Here is a 24,215-nt window from a genome sequence, read left to right as displayed (position 1 = left end):
ATGATAAGATAGATATGTTTTATCGTGCGATCAGTTTAGGATTTTTACAACGTTTGTTTTGACACAAATTTAGCTCAAGAAATAGTTTTAATGGTTTGTTTTCGCTACTCCGCTTTGATGAAAAATGTTGTTGATAATGAGAGGCTTTTGAAAAGGTTTTCAAATTTTTTAAAATTCCTCACTATTTTGCCCTCTGTCTATATGTTTTTGATCACGCGCTAAAACAGGGACGAAATGCGCTACCAAAATTACTCTATGCGCTAAAATAATGACCACACACGCTAGGCTGCCCCAGACACGCGCTAAAGTTTTGACTATTCAAAAAAATGTTTTCTACCTATTTAAAAAGTCATGCGCTAGCCTGGGCCTGTGATGCGCTAACTTTTGAACCTGATGCACTAATATTTTGCTGCTACGTGCTAAGCTGATGCTTCCACGTGCTAGACTTGTTCTCTGATGCGCTAAATATTTTAACACTGGTTTGATTTTGAGATAAAACACTACTGTTTGGAAGAGATGCGCTAACTTGATGGTTGGATGTGCTAACAAAAGTACCTCACGCGCTAAGAAGTTGCTCTTACGCCCTAAACTACCCTGATTTTTTCTTTGGTTGGTTTTTTGTAAATTTTGGATTTTTGTTGTGAATTTTTTAGGTTTGATGGATGATTTTCTGAAGTAGTAAATGCAAGCACGGCACAAAAAGTACAACTATTTTGTCTAATCTAACAAAAAGTGTATGTTCTGCGAGGATGTGTTTAAATCCCCAATGTTTTAACAGGTTTGGATATGAATAATACACTTCAAAAAAACTCTTTATTCAAAGGTCATAAATAACATCATAGCCCACTAGTCTTGATACTCCATCAGCTCAAATAGTCATGTCAGCCCCTAGAGGGCGCCCATTTTTTTGCCTTTTGCCAGAAATTAACTCAAAGTGAATCGCTTCACAGTTGAGTAGTTATCTTGGGAGATATATGGTGAGTAATCTTGGGGGTGAATTCTTCCCCACCCTTGCACTATGATGTTATAAATGTCTGGTTACTGACTCGGTTCAAAGCTTCTATTTCTATGGTTCGTAATCAGGGTTCCCGTTCAACTGTCAGTGATAAACTCCCTCAGGAGGCTTCCCAACCTTTAGAACAAAGGCTTTATGTATCTCAAGGATACTAAGGGAAGGCTAATTGCTGCGCGCAACTGTTGAAAAGGACTTTCATCACTTTTCACTTTTGATTATAGTGGGTTGGAATACTTGGCGTCAAAGTCATTTCCCACTTAGGTCGTTCCTTTCACACCAACCATAAATGGCTTTAAGAGTTGATTTCAACTCTTCGAAAAGGCAGGCCTGCTAAAGGATGTAAAATGCTTTTGAAGGAAAGAAAGTTTTTTAAGAGAGATCTGGTTTTTTGGATCACCCAGTTAAGGGGAGAGCATATACCTTCCTCTTTCGATTCAAGGCAATCACAAATTCTTTTTAAACTTTCAATTCAGTGATTTTCTAATCTCTACTGGGAGATGTTGCTCCAAGAAAAGCATTGTGTTAATTTTACTTTCTCAAAGCAATGATTATTTAATCTAAGGAAATAACCACGTCAACAAAGCAAAAGGTTCGATTTGGTCAACAAATAAAAATCGGTAAACAAAAGGGGAATAACTTCCCTCTTTAATTGCAACCAAGCTTTTTGAGGTGAGGTTCTTTCCTTTGCAAAACTTCAAAAGTGAATCCTTTTATGCACCAAAGGATGGTGAAGTTTTTTTTTGTTTTTTTTAAGCCCGTTGCAAAGAAAAAACGAAATTTTGTGTTGTTCTTTTTAGAGCCCAAAGTGAGAAATTTTCTCCTAGAAAAGCAAAAAAAGATTTTGATTTGTTGTTCGTTTTATTTGCCCAAAATAAAAGTGAGTTCAATTTTATTTAAACAAGAAAAGAAAGAAATTTGAACTTTGGCTAACTTAGAAAAGTTAGTAAAAATTTAAACTACTTTAATTCTAGCCTAAATAGAATGGATTCAAAACCTGCAGCCAACTGTCAGTAACCTACAGAAAACCAGTCAATTTGTTAGCAAAAAGGCAAATTCCGTGGACTTCCACAAGTCTAAATTTTAGTTTCTGTTACAAATTAGTTTTCTCTTTTCTGTTTGTGATGCGCTACAGAAAAAACTGTACGCGCTGCAATATAACAGAGATGTGCTAAAAGATGGATATGATGTGCTACACTGTTTTCGGGATGCGCTACTCTGTGCGCCGAAAGTGCTGCTCTATTTTTCTTCCGCGTCGAGACCTACAGAAAAAATTAGTAATCTTATGTGTTGATAAATGGACTTTACGCGCTAGATGATGGACTCCACGCGCTGAACAGTAAACCGAATGTGCTAGGCTATTAACTGGATGCGCTAAACAGTTAACTTAATGCGCTAATTCATTTTTCTCGCGTGCCTGCAAAAGTGGATATATTTCAAAATTGATTAGATATATGGGGTAGGGCCCCACGGTGGGCGCCAAAAGTGTATGTGAGAAAAGCGGGTCAATAGAACTCAATATGTGAAAAATGGAGCTCTATGGAGCCTTGCTCATACACTCGCAGGACTTCTTGGTGTAAGTTATGGAGTAATGAAGTATCACTCAGCTTCCCAAGGTGGGTCCCATGGTTCTCTATCTTACACGGTCCCTCAAACCAATGTTTTTGCTCTCAGATCACTGAGAAAAATGGTTTAGGGATGGCAAATGCAATAACGAGGGATGCTTTTATTAGATTTTAAAATGAAATGCATCCTAAGCTATGCATGATTTTAGAAATACAATGAACTAGCTATAAGATGACAATATTAGTAAACAAACTATCCTAGCATACTATATTAGTTCAATGATTTAAGCTAATGATAATAGAAATACTCTAAAATGCATATTAGATCAATTTCTATTTTAAAGAGAGGCTAAAATGATGAGCATAAAATGGTATGAAAGCTTGAATGTATTTGAGCATAAGTGTGATACTACAAACTTGGATGATAAAAATGGAGGAATGAGAGCTCTATTTATAGCAAAAATAGGGCAATGGATGGTCAGGATTGAAAGAGTTGATCAAGGGTTGAGTTTGAAAGTTGGGAATCCATGTTTGCAATTTGCACCAATAAAATGATGACAAATGTCAACATAGGGTTGGGTTGAGAGAAGAGGTTGGAGACATTAAATGCCTGAGAAAACCTCATGGTTATCTAGAAATAAGGATTAAGCTTAAGTTAGGCTTACCCATTGGATTAAGAGTTAATCCAAGGATAAACCCTTGTGCAAATGATTAAGAGATAATCATGGTCAAAGCATTAAAGGCTTGATGAGACCCTTGGGTTGGATGAAGGTTAAGTTAGGCAAAAAGTATCTAACCATGTAAGAGGGTTGAATTAACCATTAATGGTTTAGGAGACTTTGGAAAATTAAGTGGTTGAGGACTTGAAGCCTTTAATGGTTATCAAAGACTTTAAGGTTTTGAGAAGTGACCTCCCCTTGCTTAGGGATGTGACAATGTTTAGAAGATGGGTTAGGTTAATTTAGAAGTGATTAGAAGGGTCTAGAAGAAATTAGGAAGGGATTTAGGAAGCAAGTGGGAGATGTAGGAAAATGCAAGTGGATGGAGGGATAATAGGATTTAATTGAAATAAAGTTAATTTAATTCAATTTGGTTGTAATTTGGGGAAATTAAATAAATTAGATTTATTCAATTTAGGATAACTTATTTAATTAAATTTGAATTTAATTAAAAGTGGATAGAAGGGATTTAATTGAATAAAAATGATTTATTCATTAAATGGGTATAGTGAATTTAATTGAGTAATTTACTTAATTAAATAGAGGAATGCGGGTAATTTAATTAAATTGGATTTAATTAAATAGAGAAATGAACACAAAATATTCATTTAGGAATATGGTCTTTTTTATGCTCTAGTGTGGGTACCAAAGACCATGTACCATTCTTTTCTATCTGGCCAAGTTCTTCCTCCATTGCCTTGATCCAGTCTTCATCTTTGTGTGCCTCTTTGAATGATTTAGGCTCAAATTCAGAGATCATACATGAGCTTTCTCTGACCTTTCTTCTTGTAAGAATTCCTGCATCTTTGTCTCCTATGATATGCTTTGGATCATGATTGAGTTTGACATACTTAGGTATGTTTTTAACAGATTCTTCTTGTTTTTCTTCTTCATCCTCATCTTCATCAGCATCAACATCCACCAGTGTAGGAACACAATTACTGGTACTGGGTTGATTTGAAACCAATTCCTAGAAGGTTACTACCAGTTCATCTCTTACTTGCTTACTATCGGTTTCCTATGTTTTTCTAGAGTTTTCATCAACTCTAACATTGATGCTTTCAACAATTCTCTAAGTCCTATTGTTGAAACATTTGAGAGCTTTACTCTTGGTGGAATATCCTAGGAATATTCCTTCATCACATTTGCTCTGATGTTCACTCCTCTTGATATAACATTTTCTACCAAACATTCTAAAGTAGCTTACCACTGGTATCTTACCAGTCCAATAATCATAAGGAGTCTTATCCTTTCCTTTCTTGATGAGCACCCAATTCATTGTGTACATTGCAGTGCTCACTACTTCTCTCCAAAAGGTGTGAGCAACTTTTCCTTGGATCAACATAGTTCTAGCCACTTCAATCATAGTCCGGTTGTTTCTCTCTGCTAAGCCATTCTACTGTGGAGTCCAGGGGGTAGACAATTGCCTCTTGATGTTGTTCTCTTCATAATATTTGTTGAATTCATCGGAAGTGAACTCTCCTCCTTGATCAGTTCTAAGGCATTTGATTCTTCTACCACTTTCCTTTTCCACCAGTGCTCTGAAAGCTTTGAACTTTCCAAAGGCTTCAGACTTGTCCTTCAAGAATGTGACCCACATCATTTTGAGCAATCATCTGTAAGAATCATAAAATACCTATCTCCCTGCACACTCCTAGTTTTCATAGGACCACACAAATCAGTATGCACAAGATCAAGTAAGTTGTCAGATGTGAAAGATTTACCTTTGAAGGTTGAGGAAGACATTTTCCCCAGTTGACATTCTCTGCACAAAGGATTTTCCGGTTTGCTCAGGATCGGCAGTCCTCTAACTACCTTGATCTTACTGGCCTTCATAATGTTATCAAAGTTTACATGGCAGAGTCTCCTATGCCATATCCAGCTATCATCAAACTTAGCCATTAGACATATACTTATATTTGCATTTAGCTGAAATATGTTACCTTTGGTTTGCATACCGGTGGCCATCAAATCACCATTCTTTCCTTTGATTTTGCACACTCCATTTTTGAATTCTAGAGTGAGTCCACTGTCATTGAGCTGGGAAACACTCAATAGATTATGTTTGAGACCTTCTACCCAATACACATTGTCAGCATTGCTCTTTCCATTCAGAGAGATGGACCCTCTTCCTCTGACTATACATGGTGCATTATTACCAAAGCGAACCACACCACCATCATATTCTTCCAAAGATAGAAACTTGCTCTGGTCACCAGTCATATGGTGAGAACAACCACTGTCAATAATCCACTCATTGGAATTATCAAAGCGGGAGACAAGAGCCTTCTTGTCTGACACATCTTCCTTTACTGCAACAAACATAATATCTTCATTCTCTTCATCTTCCAATTCCTCATCTGTGATACCTTCATCAACTACAACAAAATAGTTTCTCTGGTTTGTCCTTGTTGTCACCATTAGGACAGTTTATAGCAATATGTCCTATCTGGGTACAAGAAAAGCATTTCAAAGGGAGCTTACTTCTATATTTACTGGTTCCTTTAGGAAGTTTCCTGGCAAGAAGAGCTTCAAATTCCATCAGGATCTCCTCATCATCCATTTCTTTGCTCTGTCTTGGTTCACGATTGGTTCTTACTTCTTTTCCTTTTCTGGATGGTACAACAAAAGCTCTAAAAGTTGATTCAGTCTTTTGAACATTGCCATCAGAACTATTTAGCTCATAGGCTGTCAACTTTGCAATGATGGAGTCTAGGGATACCTTAGTCTTGTCTATTGATCTCAGCTCCTGAATAGCAGCAACCCTTATTGCATTAACCAGTAATAAGGATCTCAAAACTTTTCTTACCATAGTGGGGTCTTCCATTTTACCACCCGCACTCTTGATATCTCCAACAATAGTTTTGATTCTTATTCCATACTATTGAATGGTCTCACCTTTAACCATCTGCATGTCTTCAAACTTCCCTCTAAAGCTTTCTTCCTTAGCTTGTTTTACATTCTCATCACCACCATAGATATTCTCAAGAGTATCCCATACTTTTTTTGGGATTATCTTTATCCTCGACATCAATAAACTCAATGTCAGATAAGCTACTGATTAAGGCTTCCATGACTTGCCCATTCTCCTGTATTTCTCTCTTTTGATCATCGGTGAGAGTACCAGTAGGAATAACAAAAGCATTCTCAACATAGCTCCAGTGTTGAGCACCCATGCTTCTGATGTAAATATTCATTCTGTCCTTCCATATTTTGAAGTTATCTCTAATTAACTTTGGACCTTCCCTCTTCATCATTACAATAGGATCTTTCCCTCAAGAAGTTAAGCTTACAACAAATAGGACTTGGAGGACGCTCTGATACCAATTGATAACTCAATGATGAACAATAAGTACCAAATTGGTACTGAGAGGGGGGGGTGAATCAATACAGTCACAAGAGATTTTCCCTAACTGATTTGACTGTGAACATTGCAAATGTCTAACAGACAGTAACACCGGTCTGAAACAGAGTGCAACCGGTGAAGATAAGAATGACTGTGACAAGCATTAACTGGTTAATCACTTAGCTTTCGACTCAAATTAATACTACACTTCCATTTCACCCTTATGCATGAATAGGTAATCTATCATTAGAAATATAATAACAGCTAGCTCAACATGATTTACCTTCAGACAAAAATCATTTAAACCATCACATGAAAAAAAATACACATAACACAAATATTTTTCACGTGGGAACCCAATTAGGAAAAACCACGGTGGGGATGAATAACCACAAGCAGCTTTTGAACTCTTTAGAAGTCCGCTCTGTTAGGAGCCTAGTCCAGTTAAAGACTGTTACAATAGGTTCTTCTAGGAACCAATCCTGTTAGAGATCACCCAGTTAAGGGATGGCTAAATACCCGATTAAGGGTTAAACTGATTTAGAGGTTACCTTGTTAGAGGATTTCAAGAACTCAATAAGTTTGAGTCACCCTGTTAAAGGATTTACAACAAGCTAGTTAAAGCTACCCGGTTAAGGGATTTTCCAACTGTTGAAGTGGTTAAAGATCAACAGATATTACAATGATTTGATAATAGCACTCAATGCCTAATACAGATCCACTTAATTTCCTTCCTTCTGCACACACACTATGTAGATATCATACCTCTTATCCGGTCTGGCAAGAATCACGTATCTCTGCACTTAGATACACACACACACCATTTGCCAACAACCTCAGTATGAAACACAACATCGACCTTATAGGAAACAGATAGGTCAGCGGCATAAACCCTAAACCCTAAATATTTAGGTTAAGCAATTTAGGCAGTTCAATCCTGGCCATTGAATAGATCTCAAGACATTCTCCATCATTCGTTCTTCACCGCTTCACCTAGGTGATAACCCATCACACGTTCTCCACCATTTACAGGAACTTCGCACATTCCCGAGGTAGATAGGATCAATCTCCTTCATGCAAGATCCTTCATGCGCATAAGGCTGATGTGGCACCATGATCTAATCTTCATTACAATTCTAGCTCATCATACGATGTCATCAGTTGAATCACACAAGCTTGGAACACGTCAACCGGAAACCCTTAAGCTAAGACTACCAACTGATAGTCATACCATATTAAACCTTCATAGAAAACATTCCATATGCTGGTTCACATTCCATCATTCTGGTTCTCTTGGACAAACATACCACTTCACCTATTGCTTATATACCAGTTTATACCACTATACTGGTTCTCTTTGCCTATTGCTTAGCTTCAATATACCTATTCACTTCTTTGCACATATACAAGTTCACCACATTGTACCAGTTCACATTTTAGCATATTGCCAATTCACTCTCCAACATATTGACATCAATGACAATATAATATCATCATGTCAACATACTCTGCACAAATGCCAACATTTGCATTTTCCATCCTTGAATCATAATTGAAATCCCTTATCCAAAAATTGTCCTACACTCAAAAGATTATGCCTTAAACCTTCAACATAATAAACATTATCAGTATTGTTCTTATAATCTAATGATATAGTTCCTTTTCCTTTGATCATACATGCTTTGTCATCTCCAAATCTAACCAGGCCGCCATCAAATTCTTGCAAAGATAGAAACTTCCTTTTATCTCCAGTCATATGATGTGAGCATGCACTGTCAATTACCCATTCATCCTTATCTTTAATTTTAGCAGCAAGAGCCTTCTCTTCAGGTACATTCTCTTCTAGTGTTGGAACATATTCCTTGATAGCTAGGAACACCCATTCCTTTCCATTGTTGGAACCACTAGTAGAGTCTTGTGCCGATTCAACATCAGAATCAATCACACCTTCCTCATCCGCAGTGTAGCATGATTTATCTCTATTTTTCATCTACTTGTGCTTGTTCTGATATCCAGGGTTAGGCTTAAAAGATCTTCTATCTCTTTCTTCAAATCTTGAATTCCTTTCAGGACATCTAGATGCAAAATGAATTATCTTATTACATGCAAAACATTTAAAAGGTGTTTTTCCTTCATACTTACTTCCTACTGGTCCTTTAGGTACTCTTCTAGAAAATAGGACTTCATGTTGCTCAAATTCTTCATCTTCTCTCTTCATATCATCCAATTCCTTTGCACATAAAGCCTTCCAATCTTACTTGATGGTAGATGATGTAAATGCATGAAAAGAAGGTTCATACTTCACAGCTCCAGAAGGTCCAAATTCTTCAAGCTCAAAAGCAGATAATTTCCCAACCAAGGTATCTCTATTGAGTGAAGTATTATCCATTGTTCTCAATTCATTAATTGCAATAGCCTTCATCTTATAAGTCTATGGAAAAGCTCTCATAACTTTAGAAACTATTTCATCTTCACTCAGAGATCCACCACAATATTGAATTCCCATGACAATTTCATTTATCCTTTCCATGAATGCAGTAATCCTCTCATCTTCTTCCATCTTAAAATTTTAATATCTCACCCAGTAACCATCAATTTAAGCAATATTAATAGTAGGGTCACCTTCATTAAGAGTCTCCAACTTGTCCCATATAGCCTTTGTTGTTGATTTGTCAGTTAATCCCATTATTTGCTGATCAGAAAGTGCACACAATAGGGCTTCTCTAGCTCTACAGTCATTCTCAAGCTCCTTATCCACTTTTGTCAGAGGAGAATTGTCAGATGCCGAATTAAAAGGAGTAACACAATTCTCTGTGATTTCCCAAATTTCCTTACCAAGACATCTCAAATGAGTATCCATTTGAATCTTCCATACTTTGTAATTTGTTCCATCAAGCCTAGGAAATAGCAGCAAATGAACTTGAACTGTTAGTCGCCATAGGATCTTACTCAAGTGGTTAAGCTTCTGTAGAGAGGACCAGAGCTTTGATACTAATTGGCAGACAATTAAAATAACCAAAAGACAACTAAGAGGGGGGTGAATTAGTTGTCACCAGATTACCAGAACCTTAAGCAATTAAAACTTTAATACCAGAACCCAAAATATCAATACTGGAATATATAAACCAATTACCGAAATAGCAAAGATACCAATTAAGCATAAATAATAATTAGAGAATAAATACCATCCACATGACACCAAGATTTGTACGTGAAAAACCCGGTAAAGGGAAAAGCCATGGTGGGAAGCCTATCTGCGGTCAGATAATACTTCTGCAGTAAGTATTTGATTACAAATGAGGGTCCTGCACTTGCAAGAAGGCCAACAGCCTAGAGCACACTGCTCATTACAAAAGGAGTCTCACTGACTACATAAAAATCCAAATTATAATCTGGAAGAAAGAATGAACTGCAATAATCGCATCTCCTATGCCTGAGTACAGTTTTGGTTAAGCTCAATACTGGAGGACTTGATCTTCTTACATAAACCCAACTTGATCACCAATGATCAACGAAATCGTTTGCATGAATGATTATTACATTATTCGCTCCTATATCATCATATTATCCTTTTCATATATCTGATCAACAATGAGATCTTACATCATATATATACAAACCCTAAACCTCAAACAATAAGGTTGGCCACTAGACAATAAACCAATTACATAATTAAAAAACGTATCAGCCTGAGACCAAAAAAATAATATCCAACCCATAAGACATCCCAGAAACACATCGAGAAAACCAAACAACATGTTGCATTAAGTCGGTCTATGACCTAGATAGAACATAATAGATCTGGTTCTAAATGCAACACCACTGATCAACTGGCACATGAACATGATAACCATCAACATCCTGAAACTTTACTAGAATCCGCACCAATGCCACTTATGCATAATATCAAAAGATCTTTAACAAAGCTCTATCGGTGAAACCCTCACCAAATCAACAAACGAAGTTTACCAACATACAAGATAGCATCTGATCACCAAATTAAAACCAATTGACTGAACATGAATCTAAGTAGCATGAATAGAAGATCTAAGCCAAAACATACCAGAGCATACCAGATCATCATGATCTAAACCAACCAAAAACCAAACAACCTACCGGGACCAAAAGGATTCTAGTAAAGCAGACAAAATAGCTAGTGTTGACATCAATGACAAAACATCAATGCAACACATAATCAATTCCTCCAAATGGCTAACAAAAATAAAAATGGCTCCCTTATTGATTTACGATAGAATTACAAGAATTAGAAGAGGAGAGATAATTGTCATGTTCTTCAAACACATAATAAAGTTAAAAATGTAAATTAATGTCAGAGATCAAAATCAATTTATGATATGGCAATATAGATAGGAAAGAAAAAAATTTAGTATAAACAGTAATGAGAATTTCAAATGAAATCATGTCGATGAAAAGAAAACCTGGGTGTGAGGAGAATAAGAGAGATGAAAGCTCCAAAATCGCAAAAGAAAGATAATCAAACTTCCAACCAAAAATTCTCTTTTAATAATGATGATGGAAAATACAAGAATCCTTTCTTATTTATAAATTTTGAGGCTAAGTTTGGATATCGTGCATAAATTAATAATAATTTTATAATAAGTGCTAAATATAGATCTCAACTATTTGCATGATTTACAAGTCTATTAATTTAAATCTAGAAGACTAATTGCATGACTTATGCTTAATTTAGTTTCAAGACAATTAATGGTTATATTTTTAATAAATATACTTATATTTATTCCATTATTATTTCTTTGCATGTTGTCATATATCTAGTTATTGCTAATTTTCTTATAATTTACAATTTATCCATTGTACATGTAAATACTTATAATTTAAATGTCTTAAAATTTTAACTATTTAACTCTTAAATAGATTATCAACATCTGTGCATGTCAAATTTTACAAAATTATAATTTACAAATATTCTTCCTTCTGAATTGATTATTTTATTTATTTAATTTAACCCTCTAATGCATGTAATATTAGAATTTTAAATCTTGAAAATTGATATATATATATATATATATATATATATATATATATATATATATATATATATATATATATATATATATATATATATATATTCAATTACTCAATCTTCAAATAAATTAATAAATATATTTTATTTATTATACTACAATTGGCCTCTCTCTCTCTCTCAATATATATATATCCACGCATGCAATTTATATTTTGAATCTTAAAAAATCAAATATATATTTTATCTCTCTTGCATGTCGACTTTTATAAATTTTATAAATTTGTAATTTACAAATCTTGAATTTGATTTTATATGTTTTATAACTTAACCTTAAAATAGATTATTTATATATACATTAATATAATTATTCAGTGGATTTGCCACTTTTATCAAAAAAAAGAAGAAGATTATTTATTTATTTATTTACTACAATAAATCTCTCTAACTTAGTATTTAATTTAAAATTTTATAAATAAAATATTATACTTCAAATATTCTCTCTCAAATAGTTAATTATTTTATTTTAATTAATCTCTTTATATATTTATTTTAACTTTTGAATAATGATATTTTAATTATTCAATTAATTTTTAACATTAATTTATTTATTACTGTTAGGCCCAATATGGAAAGCTAATGTACTGAGAGGGGAGGGATGAATCAGTACTTCAAAACATTTCTTCAACAATATCTTTACTGTTATGCATAAACTGAATAGTGCAGTAGCATAATCTAAAACTAAAACAAATAGATAACAATCATACATGATTCACTCCATAGCACATATATTTTGGTTACGCAGAAACTCTTGGTTAGAGAGAAAAACTGCGGTGGGGATGACACCCACAACTTCACTACTGCAATAATAAAGAGTGCTCGGTTAGAGCTACATGTTTATCTATTTCTGATAGCTTACCCTGTTAGGAGTAACAAGATCTGTTAGATCTACCTTGCTAAAGGATTTTACAACACTTCATCTAAATGCTGCACCTGGTTAGAGGCTTTACAATTTATAGACTTGATTAGAGTCTTTTACCTTGTTAAAGGTTTCTCTTACAGCTTCACAATATTACAATAAAATCATTACAAATATCTGCAACTTTACATCTGGAATGTTATAGCAGATTCTATGTGCTCAGAATAGATTACCTTGCTTATAGCATACCTCGGTAACCCACATAGTAACTCGGTAAACCCTTTTGTTTACTCTGTTCTTTGACTGTTCTCTAAAAACCTTCTCGGTGACCTTTGTGTCTCTGTAACAGTCTTCTTACACTCATGCACACACCTTTAACTCTTAACTCATGTTGTATAAATAGATCTCTTATGACGGTGATCCAATTCATTGCTTCGATCTTACAAACACGATTTATTGAATGAATAACCATGCAAAATATTTCATTGGTTAGATAACCTCAAAATCATACACAATCTTTAAGTGCAATTTCCAATATGATAATGGTTAGATGTGCCTCGATCTTGTAACACGTTTTCATATGCATGTCTAGGTTCAATGAATCTGGTAACATGTTTCACTCGGTGTATCATCTTTGTTGCTCGGTAGACATGTAAAGATACTCGGTAGACAGCTCGGTGTATACTGCGTTTTGTGACTGCTTTCTTCTGTAACCGACTAGACTGTACATACCAACTGAATATTTCAGTAATAGATAACCGACTAGAGTATATAGTATAACTTTGACATAAAACTAATGGCAATCTGATAAGTAGTAAAAATTACATATATATTTAATTATCGAATTATATTGTAATTATTTAATTTTTCAATCAATTTATTTTAAATTCCCAAATTTTAATTTACTGTTCCTTATCTAATTGGTGTTTTTGCACAAGGTTCCATTCCTGATGTCACTGTTGAAAAGCTAGAAAACTCATCCTCGATCATATGTCCATCTTCAAAGGTTAACCTGCAACCACCTCATGCTCAGCAAAAGTCACAAGTTCTCGATAAAATGAATTATATACATCATCACATTAAAATCAAATCATCAACAATATTAAGCATCGTCATTAAAAATAACATTGGGTATCCCTTTCTTTATGGGAGTAGGGAAACCTTATTTTTGGAACTTTGTGATAGATAGATTAAAAAGAAGAATTTTTATGTGGAAAGCTAGATGGTTATCTCTGTCAGGCAGAATCCTTCTTGTCAAAACTATTTTGGCTACAATTCCAAATTATTACATTTCAGTCCTTCAAGCCCTGAAATCTATTGTTTCTCATATCAAGAAAATTATTTGAAATTTTATTTGGAAAGATAATCTTTCAGAAGATAAAAAGATCCTTCTTGTGTCTCTCAACAAAATGACTCCAAGCAAATCTATGGGTGGGGTTGGTCTGCACGATCTTTCAAAAAGGAATAAGGCCTTTGGGGGAAAGTTGGTTTGGAATATTTATGAAAAACCACATGCTCTGTGGTGTCAAATTATGCAAGAATTGTATTTAGATACTCCTACCCCATCACATATATTTACTATCCTTGATCCTCCATTAGGGTCTATAGTTTGAAACTTCATGATGGATTCTAGGAATCTGATTACTAGATATTTATCATGGCAAGTACATAACGGCAAAGATGTCAATTTTTGGCATGATTCATGGAGTGGTCTCCCCCCTCTTAATCTTGAGGAATCCCTAGTATATGTGATCCCTATATTTATTGATCAATGGGGTTTTCACCTTTATGATTACATAGATGATCTTGAGAAGTCTTCAAATCGTGTCATTTGGAAGAAGCCAACTCTACTCCCAATCTCCCTGGGTCAAAAGGTAAAATTTTCTTTGATTCTCAAGAACCGCATTATTTTTATCTCTAATGGTTTAGACAAATTGATATGGTGCCCTACGAAGAATGGAAAGTACTCTATCAAGGAAAAGTATAAGGCAATTCATCAGATGACTGTTCAGTCCTATTCACAAAGAGCTTATAATTTTTGTTGGAACAATAATGTTCTTCCCAAGGTAGGGATGTTTGCTTGGCTTGTTCTACATAAGAGAATACTCACCACAGAGAGACTTGATAAATTGAATATTGCACATCTATTTGCTTGTGTACTTTGTGGTGAGCATAGTGAAACGTTAGATCATCTCCTCCAATGTCATTTTTCTCATTATTGTTGGATGTTTGTGTTTGATAAGCTTTCCTTTAGCATCCCTCTTCCAAATAATGTATGGAATTTGTTCCAGTCATGGCCATTTTTATACTCATCCTCTCTTTTTGCATGCATTTGGAAAGTGATCACATCCACATTAGTATGGTCACTTTGGTGGGAAAGAAATAACCATATTTTTAGAAAGCAAACATCTCCTCTTTCTGATGTTTTCAATTATATTGAAAAATCAATATCAGAATTGGTTAATGCTCATATCTCAAATCAGTTCAATTCAAATAGGGAATTTACTTCTTGGGATGGTCAAGTTATTAATTACTGGAAGGGAATTTCTATTCCTATATCACTTTGTCTTCCGAGAGTGAGAACTAGTAAAATTGATAAAAATAAAGTGAAATGGTGTCCTCCGGATTCAATGCATTTCAAATTGAATTTTGATGGATCCTCTAAAGGGAACCCGAGTGATGTAGGGATAGGAGTATGCATAAGGGATCACACAGGGTGTGTTTTTGCTTTAAAATCTGCTTCTATTCCACCAGGTACTAACAACTTTGCAGAGGCATATGCTTTACTTGAAGGCATTCTACTAGTAAAAAAACTGAACATCTCTTATATTCACATTGAAGGCGATTCAGCTATTATTATTAACACTTAAATAAAGAGAAATATTGACATTTGGCAGAAGATATATATTTTTTTTTTATAAAAGTGGAGAGTCCACTGAACTTATATTAATTCAAAGCAAATTTTACAACAGGTTTAGACATGGCATATCGGCAGGAAAGAACCTGCAAGAAAACCTCTGGTTGTAGCCATTTTTGAATTTACAACAAACATATATAGCCCTTACAACAAGTATGTTTTGACTAAAAACCCCACCCTCCTATCACTACCTATTATTACAAAAAGATTGATCTGACAATTTTAAAACAGAATAACTCCAACCGAAGAAGAGATAGGAATGAAGAGACAGCTGCATGAGAGAGAGTTCAATTTTAGGACCACTGCAAACCATTTCGAACAAAATAAAGCCAAGCTACCTGCCACCCTACAAAAAACCAAAAAAACCACCAGCTACAGCACGGACAATATGTTAGATATCCAAGAACCAGGAACTAATGCTCTCTTCCTGTGGCAGTTGAGAAGAGAATGAAGGTGCAACCACCCTTAAAGGGAAGGCCACACAGGCTGGAGCAGAACAAAAAATCCCAATGAGATCAGTGAATGCAGAGTTGGAAAAACAACCCATGCTTTATCCACAAAATTGTCAGGAGCCAAATATAACAAAAAATCCATAGAGGCTCTAGTAGTCTCCAAGGAGTCACATATCATTCCCATTCGTAACTGATGAAGAAAATGACCAGACCAACCATTAGCCAAAAGCTCATGGCAAGGAAGAAAACCCTTGTAAGGAAAAGAGCCCATATCAAAATGATAACTATCTAATGCAACAGAGACCAATTCCCAATTACAAATTGTCAGAAAAACAAACAAGGATACCAAGAGGCGAACCAAACCCAAATCAAGCAGAACATCATAAAAAATAGTAATAAAATGAGAGAGAAGCTCATCATAAGAAATTTGATGAGCAACCTATAACCACCTACATCCCAAAAGTCTGCGAAGCTCAAAATCCACTACGGGAGTAAATAAATTAAAAACCTTACCAAGTTTAACAGAATTATCCTCACTTGCATCACCATCCCCCAGTGACTGAGCTTCTAGAACCACTCTATATACTCCCCCTGAAAAAGAGGACAACATTTGCAGGAGGAAGGGAACCGATAATCAAATAGAAAAAAACAAAAAAAACTGTTGTTTGACATTCACAGAAGTGAAAAGTATTTAAAGGAATGAAATGGCCTGAATATCCCACAAAGGTACTAAAACAACCACTAAAATCGCACTTGTATCAATTCGCACGCATTTAAAAATCTTCCATTAAAAATCATAAGTGACTCTCCCACAAGTGGGATACTAACACGCAAAAATAAAAACTAACCGTACTCCAAACTGAGAGACCCAGAGAAGCACAAGGCGGCCAGCAAGTAGATATTAATCATCGGATAATAAAACCTTACAAACGTACCGGCGGCTGGAGGAGATGAAGCATGCAGAAAAGAATGTGGGCCTAAAGGATCATGATTACACAAATGACACATGCCACAGCCATAACCTGAAATAAATGAGGATAATATTGACAATGTTAGGAATCCCACAGATACTGAGAGGGGGGGGTGAATCAGTATTTGACCGGTATATAGAATTTCTTAACTTAAAACATGCAGAACATAATATAATAGTGTACCGGTATGCAAGAAATAATATAATAAACAAAATCAAGAATATCCACATGAAAAGCACACCATAACACAAGATTTTAATGAGGAAACCCGGTGTGGCAAAAACCTAGGTGGGATTTGTGACCCACAATATTCACTTACTGGCCAATAAGAGAATATTACTTACAATAGGGGCCTGCACATGCAGGAAGGCCAACTGCCTAGAGCTCACTGCTCAATGGGAAGTCTCACTGACTTACAATGAGGATTATACAAATCCAATATCTTGTATTGCTTTACAATAGCATCTTCAATGCCAGATTCAGTACCGGTTCCTACTCTGTTCTTTACATATACCCCTTAACCTATATTTCGCATAATAGGTCTTCCTAATATTTTTCCTTACTTCTTGCATCTCCTATATCAAATGTCTACAATGATCTCTTTTATATATAAGAGTCATTTTATAATTTGCCAAGTCAGCTTACAAAGTTTTTAAAATAATAAACAAAATATAATATAACAAAAATCCTATCGGCCTCTGTGCCGGTATACTTCCTTTCTTTTGTGCCAGTGCCGGTGTCGATGTCCTGAGTGCTGGTGTAGAGTGTGATCTGCTGATGCCGGTATAATGCCTTTGTTGGTGCCATAGGATTGCAAGGTTTCCATCAATGACAAAGCCTTCAATCACATAAAATGTCTCATTGGAGTGTGCATATGCCAATAGACAAGACATAAAAACACATAAGAATCGAAAAGTAATATCAAAGGAAATCTGTCTCCAAACTTAGATAGAAGCTTATGAAGCTTTTTAGAGCAAATTCCCATACATTTACCAAATAAACCATTTAAGTCGAAGTGGCCAAGATGAAGATCCCAAACTACAGCTTTAACTCAATGTGCACCAAATGTGACGATATTCAAAAGTGAGCAAGAAAAACAAAACTAAAACCTCATAAAGGAAATACAATTTTTTTACCCCCATATGTATATCGAACAGGAAAAGAGTACACCATATTAAAAAACAAGCTGATAAATAATGACAACCAAGCCTAAATCTCCAATTCTTAAGTAGTACACACATTTCCATCTAACTCAAATACCGAGATGTATAACTACTCCAAATGCAGATAGATATAAGGCCTTCTATCAACACATGAAGCAGTGATACAAACTATATGTAGAAGAAGAAAATATGAATACTTCAGTAAGAAATGAAGAAAAAGAACCAAAGATTTTGACATATAGTGCAACTTTAGAAACAAATAATCCCTCCGATCATGTAGAAATATATGTATTAACGTCAAACCCAATTGCAGAAGTGTAAAGAACTCCATATGCAGATAGGAATAAAACTAGTTCTATTGCCACATGATGACCAAATACATACTGAACTGAGAAGAGGATAATACATATATTTCAACATGTTTGGAGTAATACCCCAAAATAGATAACTTAAACTAAGGGGTGAGGTATATACCCGAGGAGGAGTTCTTGAGGAATGTCACCCACTACTATATTCTTATGAATAGCAGCTGAGTCAATAGCCAAATTAGCTAGGAAATCTACCACTTTGTTTAACTCACGAAAGCAATGGGATAATACATAAGTATTAAAAAAGGATAACTTCTCCAGAATATGATCAATTAAGTACTTCAAATGCCAACAATTACTTCTACAGTTTAACACACTTTGAATAACTACCATTGAATCCCCCTGAATAGAAAGGTGTTTGATCCCAAGAGAGATAGCCAAGTCAACCCCAAGTGACAAAGCTTGACATTCAGCAAAATTGTTTGATTGCGACCCAAGGGCATGGCATTGAGCAGCAATTAAGATAACATTATGATAAAAAATGGCCATACCAGCCCCAGCCAGACTTGGATTCCCCCTAGAAGCACCATCAAAATGAAGTTTGAAATGACCTGGAGGAGGAGGAGCCCCATTTTGCCACGATCCTCTTTGATTTAAGAACCAAACTCTTTGCAACAAACCCATGAGAGGGGATAGAAGCCAAAAAATTCCAAGTCCTAGTGATCATGCCATCCCAATGGGAAAAAGATGTCAGATTATCTAATTTTTTATGAATGTAACACAAGGCCACCTCTGAGATAGAGGCCTCTATCTTGACTAAGATATCAGAGAGTGAAGAGGATGTCTTTATAAAGATCCTATTATTTCTCTCTAACCAAATGGTCCAAATAATAATCGAAGGGGCTATGATCCAAAGACATGCATAAAAGGAAGAGGAAAACAAAAGAGGCCAAGCTCTAAAGTGAGAGAGAAGATCCCCACAAGTGGCAAAAGACAAGCCTAGCTTCTCAAAAAACCAATTCCAACATCCTAAAGCAAAATCACAATGGAGGAAAAGGTGAGAAGATGATTCCAATTTCTATTTACACAACACACAAGGGAAAACAACTGATAAGCCCATTCTATCCAGTCTCATGCCGGTGAGAACCCTATCTTGAACCGCAAGCCAAGCAAAAGCTCTGGCCTTCGGCAAGCATGCAGGATGCCAGAATAATTTATAAGGCCAAGAGGGGAGGACCATAGCCGGCATAAGAGAATTGTAACCATCTTTCACTGTATATTTTCCAGAAGAATTCTTAGTCCAAATGAGCTCATCATCCTTCTTAGACAAGATGATGGTTCTATCTCTAAGGATCGAAGAAAAATCTGCCTTCAAACAAGGGCTAACAGGAAGGAACTCAATCGATTTCCATTTAGCCAGCACCAAATTTCCTCATTGAACTACATTAAAGTAGTCTGATAGAAAAACCCCCCATTTATCAAGGAGTATTGCTTTCAAGGAAGACCAATCCCTAATAGAATCCATAGGACAATAACCATTCCAAGCATCATCCCAAAATCTAACTTTAGAACCATTGTGCACGACCCAAGAAAGATATGGTAGCAGGACATCTCTACTTTTACCCATGAAGTTCCAAATAGCCAACCCCTTAGGTAAAGTTATGGCCCTGAAAATAGACTCCCTAGAACCATTAGACAGATACTTAGTGAACATGATTCTAGCCCAAAGGGAAAGCGGATTTTCATAAAGTTTCCATACTAATTTGGCCCCCAGAGCCAAATTTTGACTCTCCAAACTACGAATGCTAGCCCCTCCTAGTTCTTTAGGAAGACAGACCTTGTCCCAAGCTAACAAGGGGATCTTAGACTTCCCATCCCTATTATTATTCCAAAGAAAAGACCTCAGAGTATCCTTTAAACTAACAATAACAACCATAGGAGCTTTTAGAATTGACATTAAGTAAATTGGCACCGCATTCAAAACAAACTTAATTAGCACAATTTTCCTAGCCATGGTAAGCCATTTATGATTCCATGCCAAAATTTTCTTCGATGCCCTTGAAACAACTTTATCCCAAAAAATAACCTTAACCTTATTAGCAAAGAAGGGAACTCCTAAATAGGTACAAGGTAGAACCCCCCGTTGGAAACCCCAAAACCTTTGAAGCTTGTCCTAAAGCAGAGAGTGGGTATTTAAGAAAAAGATCTTAGATTTCTCCTTATTAACCATCTAGCCTGAGAAGGCTACATAATTCCTGATCACTTGATCTATAACTTGAGCCTCCTTCAAAGATGCACCACCAAATAAGAGGGTGTCATCAGCAAAAAGACAATGGGAAATCCTCTGATCAAAATTCTGAATTTTGATACCCTTCCATAAACCATTCTCCCAGGCTGAGCCAATTGCCCGACTTAGAGCTTTCGCTAATAAGATAAATAAAAAAGGTGAAAGCGGGTCCCCTTGCCTTAAACCCTTAGAAGAATGGAAGAAACCACAAGGTGATCCATTAATGAGAACCGAGAACCTTGCCGAAGAGATACAAGCCATAATCCATTTTATCTAGGCCAAGGAAAAACCCAACCTAACCAGAACTATTTTTAATGCCTTCCATTCGACCCTATCATAGGCTTTCATCATATCTAACTTAAGGATCATGGCAGGATATTTCTGGATAGAAATCAAATGTGAGACCTCATGAGCAACAATAGCCCCTTCAGGAGTTTCCCTATGTGGAACAAAACCTCCTTGTTCCAGAGAGATAATTTTTGGTAAAAGAATAGCCAGCCTTAAAGCAATCACCTTGGAAAATATCTTATAAATAGTGTTACATAAGGCTATAGGACGATAATCTACAAAGGTTTTAGTGTCCTCCTTCTTAGGTAAAATGACTATTAGGGTTGTGTTTAATTCTTTAAGAATAGACCTATTTCTCCTAGCTTCCTCTAAAGCCAAAAGAACATCCTGTCCCACAAAATCCCAGCATTTCTGGAAAAACAAAGGAGTAAAACCATCAGGCCCAGGAGCCTTATCTAGATTCATAGCAAAAACTGCCCTCTTAACCTCATCTAAAGAAAAAGGAGACATTAACATTCTATTATCCTCAGGAGAAACAAGAGAGGGAATGAAAGATGGAATATTGTTAGAAACATCAATATTTTCAGATGAAAGAAGATTCTTAAAAAACTTAACTGCTTCCCTAGAAATATCCCCATCATCTGAGAGAATATTCCCCTAACTATCCTGGATAAAAGAAATCCTACTCCTGACCCTTTTCATTTTAGTGCTTGCATGCAAAAATTTTGTATTCTTATCCCCATCAGCTAGCCATAACTCCCGAGATTTTTGTCTCCAATAGACCTCTTCTCTGACCAAAATTTCATTGAGTTCACTCCTAAGGGACCTGATTTCATCTAATACCTCACAACCCAAACCATGCTGCAAAACATTCCTATTCAGGACTTCTAACATATCTAAAATCCTTTGTTTTTCTTCAAAAATATTCTTAAAGTGAAGAGAGTTCCAACTCCTAATCTTTTTTTTAAGAAAACTGATCTTCTTGACCAACTGAAACATTCTAGATCCTCTTAAAAATGGAGCCTCTCCCCACCATTGTCGTAGGAGGGGAAGAAAAGAGGTATCCCTGAACCACATTGGCTCAAACTTAAATGGAAATTTGAAGGAAGATCTATCCCTGACGACGGTCAGCGAAACCGAAAAATGATCCGAGCCAGACAGGGGAAGGATTGAAGAAAAAAACTCAATGTCAGAATCAAACCCATTAGAAGAGAGTAAAAATCTGTCCAAATGTTTCGCAATCTGAGAGAAATTATTCCTCATATTAGTCCATGTAAAAAGACCATTATTAGGTTTGCAATCAAAAAGAGACATGCCAGATATGAATGCATTAAAATCCTCCATTGACTTCTTGTTTGGAATAATCCCCCCCTCCCCCCCAATTTTTCAGAAACATCCAAGATAGCATTAAAATCTCCCCCTAAAATGACAAAAGAATGATCCCTAAGGGGGGCTAACACCCTAATGAGGACTTGCCAAAGATCATATTTGGAAAAGATACCTAGGGGGGCATAAATGTTAAACACCCAAACTTTAAAGCTAGAAGCTCTGTGGGAAACTAAAGACAACATCCAATTTGGCTCGGATGCAACCATCTTTACATCAACAACAAAATCATTCCATAACAAAGCAAGGCCTCCCGATGCCCCAGCAGCCGAGCATGAGAAAAACTTCCACTTTTTCCAAGATGAAAAAACTAAATCCGAATTTTGTAACGAGAGTTTGGTCTCCTGGAAGAAACCTATATCCCACTTAACCAAGTCTAACTGAGACTTGATCAAGTGTCTCTTGTTAGGGGCATTTAAGCCCCTAACATTCCATGAAATAAACCTCATTGTTCTTGAGGGGAGGTCAAAACTCCCCTCTTTTCTAAAATGGGAGATGAATTCTCCCCAAAGCTTTTATGCAAGCTTCGCTTGACCACAACAGATCTAGTCATCGGAGGACTAATAACACACATTTTCTTCTTTTTAAGAGAACCACCACTTATTCCCTTTCCCAATGTCAACTTGGAAGACTTCTTGAACGAGGATGACAAAACTTGTTGAATGCCTGCATCTATTTCTAGCTAAGTTTTATGATTCTTTGGAGGTCTACCCCTGCCCGAGGACACTAGAACATTAGGGAAATTCAGTTGAACCTGAGCAATCGATGATCTAATGGGTTTTTTGGTTGGAATGAATGAAAAGGCTGAGCCACTTCCTAAAGAACCACATGATTTGAAACATCCTGGGGGGAATTGATAGGGACCTCAGAAGGATTTAACATAGGAGAAAAAGGCAGGCTGCTATGAATTAAATCCAGGTCATTTCCCAAAGAACACAAAACCTTTTTAGAGATCTCCTCTTCCACAAGGTCCACATTAGATTTAAGCAACCACTCAACTTGCTAAGCCGTGTGTTCATCAAGAGAAATATTCAGAGACTGAGACATGTCACATTCCCTAAAAGGCTCATTATGGAGTAACTCTTTCACTTGTTGAATTAAAACCTCCTCTTCCTGAATTAAAGGGGTTGACACAACAGGAGCAATGACCCCAAATTTAAAGGAGGACCAGACGGTCCCTCTTCCCCTAACCTAGCACCCAGTCCCTCCATCAGAATAGGTGGAGTAGGGCAAACAATTGAATCATGAACTGGAGGAGAACCAACTTTACCATGACCACTGGACTGGGAAACTTCTAAAATAACCTGAGATAAATTGATTTTGTCCCTATCTAGCTCAACTGTAGCAGAATTATGATTAAGGGGAGTAAAATTGTTAAGATCCAACTTAGGTTGACGAACAAACCCAACCAAGTCCTGAGAAAAATCATTAACCAAAGTATTCTGCTTCTACTTAATTTTAGCTGTATCAGTAATAACCTCCTTGGGGTGACAAACTGATCCTACCAAAACCTGAGAGGAATCTTTAGCAATGGTAGGGTTTAAAGGGGCATTCTGATCCTCCTTATCGTTCATACCTGATTTTCCTTTTCAAAAATCAAAAAACAAGGGGGCATCCACAATAATCAGATTTGTACACAAATCATCATCCATCTTCACAATGGGTTGTCTCCATATGCCATCATTAGATTTAATATTACATGAGATTAGACAAACTGATGAAGGAGAAACTAGAACACAAATTTTTAGCAGAACCTTCCCTTCCTCAAAAATAGATTTAGAAGTCAAAAAATTCCCCACATTATCCCCTATGGATTTCAACACTTCTGGATCCATGAATTCAAAGGGGAGTTGTGGCAAGCCAAACCAAACTAGAAG

This window comes from Cryptomeria japonica, chromosome 1 (assembly GCF_030272615.1).
Source record: "Cryptomeria japonica chromosome 1, Sugi_1.0, whole genome shotgun sequence".
Classification (NCBI taxonomy): domain Eukaryota; kingdom Viridiplantae; phylum Streptophyta; class Pinopsida; order Cupressales; family Cupressaceae; genus Cryptomeria; species Cryptomeria japonica.
This window is presented reverse-complemented; position numbering follows the sequence as displayed.